The following is a 6355-nucleotide window of genomic DNA, read 5'->3' on the forward strand; positions in this document are numbered from 1 at the left end:
TTCAGAAATGATAAAATTGACTGATGAGCTATGATACGACTACCATGCCACAATAGAAATTCTGTGCCACGACAGTCTATATCGTGCCATGGCGCTTTATTCTTCTGTGGCGCCTCATTTCTAGGGTTCCGGACTACATCCTTCAAATTTCTTCTATAAATACGAGGATGATTTCACAGTTTCGGGGCACCAACACACATTCTCATTTCACTTTCTCACATTCTAAGCCTTAAACCTATTCTCCTAATTGCACTAAATTATTCTCTCTTTCTCTCTTATGCTCTAGCCTAAATACTTGTCTTCCTTATTCTCACAATTCATCCCTAAGCACTCCCCGGAGTCTATATTTTACCAGAATTTCTATACTTAAACCAATGTGTGAAAGGTAGAACTGTTTGAGGGTTTGGCCCCAACTCAACTCTACTTTCATTTGATTTATTTCCACTTTTATTTTCTTTGAAGTTATTAACGTGTTTATTGTTTTATAGTTGCAAGAAAATGCAATCAAAGTAAGGAATCGTGTTCCTTTTGTTCCTATTATATTTCTGACAGTTTTTATTATGTTTGTCATATATTAATTTTTAGATTTATTATGGTTAAATTGTTTCCAATGATATGGTTATTCTCTTGTTATTGTTGATCATCATATTGCACGCTTAAAATGAATATGTAATTGAATATAACGCCTATTTTAATCTAGTTGTTAATTGAAGTGATCACTAATATTAGAATTATGTGTTGCATTAACATTCAACCAATTTAGCCTAATATTAGTTTTGAGCAAATTGAATCTTTGTATTGTGTGCCTTTAAGATTGCAGGAATACTTTTCGCTATTAAGAATCGAGTAGAGGCCAATACGGGCGAATGTAACTCGATGACTCACTTCGTACCACCAACCCTGATCCTCCTTTCATAGTTCTAAACCATATGGAGTTAGTAATCTCATGGATTATGAATAGGGTGTAACCTTCGCGGATCAATCGTTGTTGCCTATCGTTGTCCCTTTATCGTGGTTGTCTTATAATGATCCGTGAACGGTTTACAAGTGTAGACATCTACTTTTGGTCCCCTGTCCCGATCGGAAGTGATATGACGATAAATAATTCCATCTTTGAGCTGGATTGGAGTAAGGAATGCTTATGGACTACTGATCAAAGCCTAAACACATAAAACTAGCTTGCTTGACCCAAACGAAATGAACTAAATCTCATTAACACTAAAGCCCGATCAGAAATTAGGCCTACTCCCGAGATTAAACCTAATTTCGGACGGATTTAGAGCGCCTAACTGTAGGAAAATCCGCGCGCAACTCATAAAGTTGTGCGTAGCAGCCAGCGCAACCTTCAGAGATGCGCTTACGCAAGATTCAGAATTTCAAAAATATACTGAATCGAATTTTACCATAGAGCCACACGCAAGACTAAAGGTCGCATTGCCCGGAGCTACGCGACTCTTTCATTTGCGCGCGGATGCCGCGCGCAACTTTCACAGTTGCACGCGCCACATGCTGCGGCAGAATCTCCGAAACCCTAATTTCACTCATTCCCTATAAATAGAGGCTCAATGCAGGCTCTAAACAGAGAGAAAAATAGTCAAAAGGTCAGCAATAACATTTTATGAACTTATGCAATAATCAACCCTCTTGTCCCAAACACTCACCCTTTTAATTTTTTGTTCTTACGATGGAGGTTCCCCAACAATAAGGATTTCATAAACATTCTAAACGAAAATCTAGTAAGGAAAACTGGTAATTTTTTAGCGCTTAGATAAATCACATTACTTTTTCTTGTCCTAAATCACTTAAATTAATTAATTAGTGTTGTGTGATCACGTTAAAATAAAAATTTAATTAATTAATTAATTTGACATAGTATTCTTTCGTTAAAACAAGACTAGAATTGGACAAATTAATTGATTGTTTTATCACTTAAGCCAAGGCGAATCTTGTTTATTTTTGTTCTTTCACGAATTTGGACTAAATAAGAATAACGACATTCGTTGTAATGTAATCCTTATGTGATTAACGTGTGTAAATAAAATCAACTAACTTAGTTTTAGGTATCATGTTGCATTTATTGTTTGGCCGGTGATGAAATTGTGAAAAGAGGAAGAGCTATTAGAGGCCGCACTAGGGCTAGGATAGCGATTCCCCCCTAAAGCGAACGTTATTTTAGTACCCTCGCTCCCGAACACATTTTTAGTACAAGTAGACCAACTTTTGCATTGGTAAACTTATGATTCATGCTAATTATCCCTTGAACTCTACTTGGGAGAAAGGCATGAAAGAGGTTTATGAGTTTTTCCTAAAACTCATTGGCGACTCTTTATTAGTTTCTTACAAAAAAACGTAATGATAGAATCAATTCTAATTCAAGGTCCCCTAAACAGTCAGGAATTCAAATCCTAATACACCTTCAAAAGTGTAAAGTCCTAAGCTTTTAAAGGGCAAGGAGAATAGAGGAAGTGGGATCCCTAACGACGGGTTACCCTCCTCACAGTGGCGACTCCACTGGGGATTTAGAGATTACAAGATTAGCTTTCGGTTATGGTTCAAGGTTTCCAGCTTAGGTTACCTATGAGTTGTAATGAAAGGCTAACTTGGATAATCTCTAGTTAGAGAGCGAGACTCGAACCCTTATCTTCCTTTTTCACAAAATTAAAAAACCAAATGAGCAACATTGCATCATGCATAATCATAGCACCTTTTAACCATTAGGAATTGGCTCATTGACTAGGGTCGCCAATACTAGGCTTCTATCCCGAAATCAAAAAACAATCATCCCACCAATATCGCCAACAAAATGTTGGGAGAATCATGACATGGGTCAACACGTTGAGTGATTGATTCGTGCATCATTCTTAAGATATGGTACCTTTGGACACCCAATCCTTGACCAAAGAACGACATTGTATGCTTTAAAGGCTTTATTCCTTATGTTTATGTGCTTATGTGACTACATGACTATGTTTGTTTATATGCTTCGCGTCTAGTTTAATAAACTCTAACTTGTTACCTTAGAGATATAAATAAAAATAAAAAAAAAAGTTCGCAAAAAATAGTAGTTCGACAAAAAATAAAAAAAATAAATTAAAAACATTGTCGTTTTGAAAAAATATTCTGCATTTCGATTTATTAAAAAAAAAATCAAAATGTCGAACCTACCAAGTGGCACGCGCAACTATCAAGGTTGTGCGCCCCCTCCGAACGCAAGTTTTGAAGTTGAGCGCGACTTTTCTGCGCAACTCTAAGTCTTGCGCGCTCCCACTGTTTAATGTCGACTTTGACTCGTTACGAGCAATGTTATATGGAGAGAACGATATTACCGCTTTAAGGTTAATCGTTAAGATGTGCTAATAATATCTCTTTGGCTAACAATGTTGTCTAACTTAGTTGTTTTTACTTTGTTCTTTTTTTCTTATTTTTTTTAAAAAAAAATTTCAGAAACATGTCTTTTAATCATTCTCTTTTCTTATAAAAAAAAATCCAAAAAACATGTCATTTATCGTTCTTTTATTTTCGTAAAAGTAAATCAAAATAAATAAATTTGCGTTATCTTCAAATTTTGCAAACGCAAAAACAAAAAAAAAAGAAAAAAAAAAGAAAAAAAAGGAGAAGCATGTGGCAGGCGCTATTAGGGATGGCTATGGGTCGGATTCGGATCGGAGTATGCAAAATCTAACTCCGATCCTACAAGATGTCGAAGTTTTAATCTGCCTTCGCCTCCGACTCCGACATCCAACTCTGAGAATCCGACTCCGATCCGACTTAAATTTTCAACCTCTGACTCCGACTTTAAATTTAATTTTGACCCAATTATCAATAGCAACCCATATATAATCAACTTCAAAGACCTGTGAATACATGAATTGAAATAAAATATATGTAAGTACATAGAAAAGTCGTAGTCGGATCGGATAAGTCGGATTCTAAGTAGACTCCAAATCTAACCCTCTTCCGACTCGGAGTCGGATTTTTTAAACGAAGTCGGATTCGGATTATTATTTCTCGGATTCGGTTTAGATTTTTTTTTCTTCAGATCGGATCGGACCAGGGGCAGATTCAGATTAGATTTTCATCCCTAGGCGCTACTCTCAAAGTTGCACTCTCCACCTTAGCGCAAGACGGAAAATTGCGCGCGATATTATTTTCGGTTATGATGATTCGCTTACGTACATTTTAATCGAACTAATGGCATTACCTCTTAAATGGTTTGTCATTAGTAGTTCGCATCCCCTAATAGGACGTCATCAATATTCCTATATCTAAACGTGCCTATTTTTCATGGTCATCATCTTTTAGTTGTAATTAATTAACTTTGATTTAAGAGTATAATTTATTTAACTCTTCTATGGTTTAAAAAAAAATCCCAAAAACTTTACATGGGATGATTGCCTCAAAAAAATAAAAAAAAAATAATAAAAAAAAAGCGGAAAAAAAATATCGAGAAATCGTTCTAAAAAAAGTATGATACTAAAAGAGAAGCTCAAAAAAAAATCCTCAGCAAAAAATAAGAGGGAATAATGAATGATAAGTCCAAAAAAATGATTTGATTATTTCTTGGATTTTACGTTCAAAGGCAACTATTTTTTTTAAACCAGTAGTAATTATCCTTTAAAGATGAGCAATATGAGAATCTTATAAAAAAAATAAAAATAAAAATAAAAAATCTCTATTGTAATTTAAATGATCAACAAATACCACATTAAAGTATATTGATTATTTAAAGGAGTGTATTCATGTTGATTAATATTTCTAAAAATTTGATGAACACATCAATCCAACTTTCCTTTTCTTTCTCTTCTACCTTTTTCGAAAACAATTCACCTAAAGTAAAATCCTTAGATGATTACCTTGTTGAAATCAACATAAATCATGACATTCCATTAATGATTATTCGTGAATTTATTGACATTTTTCATTAGCAAACTTACTTAAAGTGAATTCGTATTAGAAGGATCAAAAAACAAACATGTTTTACTTTTGTTCATTGTTTGAATGCTTGGCAGAAAAGACTTTAAGTGAACGCGCTCAATTTCTCGTGATACACATTACTATATCATATTACAAAATGCGCCGGAAGAACTTGTGTTGCTCTGTGAGGACAGTTGTTGGCTCTTGATGCGCATTTCGTGATAATAGGCCCCTCCCTAATTTATTTGGGGTCGGGTTGTTACAATATCATAAAGAACATATATACTCAACATTTTAAGAATCTTGATGGGATTTAGCTTACAAGATTTATCGAATGAAAAGAGGCCCATGTTTTGGCCTACTAAGAAGGGATATATGATTACACCAACACGGGAGACAACTTGAAACTCCACGAAAATGATCCCATGTTTTTAACCTTAGAACAAATCCATCTTTTTGGCAACTCTTTTGAGCCTCGTTAATTGAGCCTTACTTATTCAACCTATATTATTCCAAACCTTGGGATTGGAATGGTGCAAAGAGATACAAATGAAAAATTGGGGGAACAAAACATAAGAGATGGACGCAAAGTTAGTCTAAACCCAAAAAGGAAAAATCCAATGCAAAAGCTAAAAATCGTTCTAAGCCCAAAACCAAACTTATCAAAAAAAAAAAAAAAAAAAAAAGAGAGAGAGAGGACAAGGAAAAAGGCACCTAATGTAGGAATTGTTGCACAAGGTAGAAAGGATTAATTTGAGAAGCACCACAAGTAAGAGATTAAGGGAGTATACTTGAGCCTATCCATTTTTCATAACCCCAAGCCTAGCCACGTTACAACCTTGGAAAGGCCCTTTTTGAGGTATACCATAGCCATGTACCACAAAAGTCATCATTCTACAGAAATATGGCCCACCTTAGGTCTTTGCACATATGGACCTACTATTGAGTAGTTATGCCCATACATAAAGTGCATGAAGTATTGAACAATGATTATAAGAACAAAATCAAAATAAAATAATTTAGATGATTTGACAGTCATTGGCTTGATTACATCATTTTAGTAGAGCAATCGAATCAAATTTATTCGATGTTTTTCATATCTTTTGCCAAGAAAATTAAGATGACTATAACTTTCAAAACAATCATCTTATTTTCTATGAATAATAAGGCTATTTATTACCAAGGTGATTCAAGTCCTATATACATTGCCTAGAAAGAAAACGAGTGAATACAGTTAATAAATTTGACATATTGACAGCCCCGATGTCAGCTTTAGATGTCTCTTACAACTCTTGAGAATTAGCCAACTCGTTCATCATGGCCGCCTGCGTGGGATATGCTTCCAATAAACCCAACGAGTAACTAATAACCCTGTATTCATCCTCTTTAAGCGAGAAACATTGATTGAACGTGATCGCTACACAAAAAAATGATCATTATC

The sequence above is a fragment of the Chenopodium quinoa genome, unplaced genomic scaffold, assembly GCF_001683475.1.
Source record: "Chenopodium quinoa cultivar QQ74 unplaced genomic scaffold, ASM168347v1, whole genome shotgun sequence".
Taxonomy (NCBI): domain Eukaryota; kingdom Viridiplantae; phylum Streptophyta; class Magnoliopsida; order Caryophyllales; family Amaranthaceae; genus Chenopodium; species Chenopodium quinoa.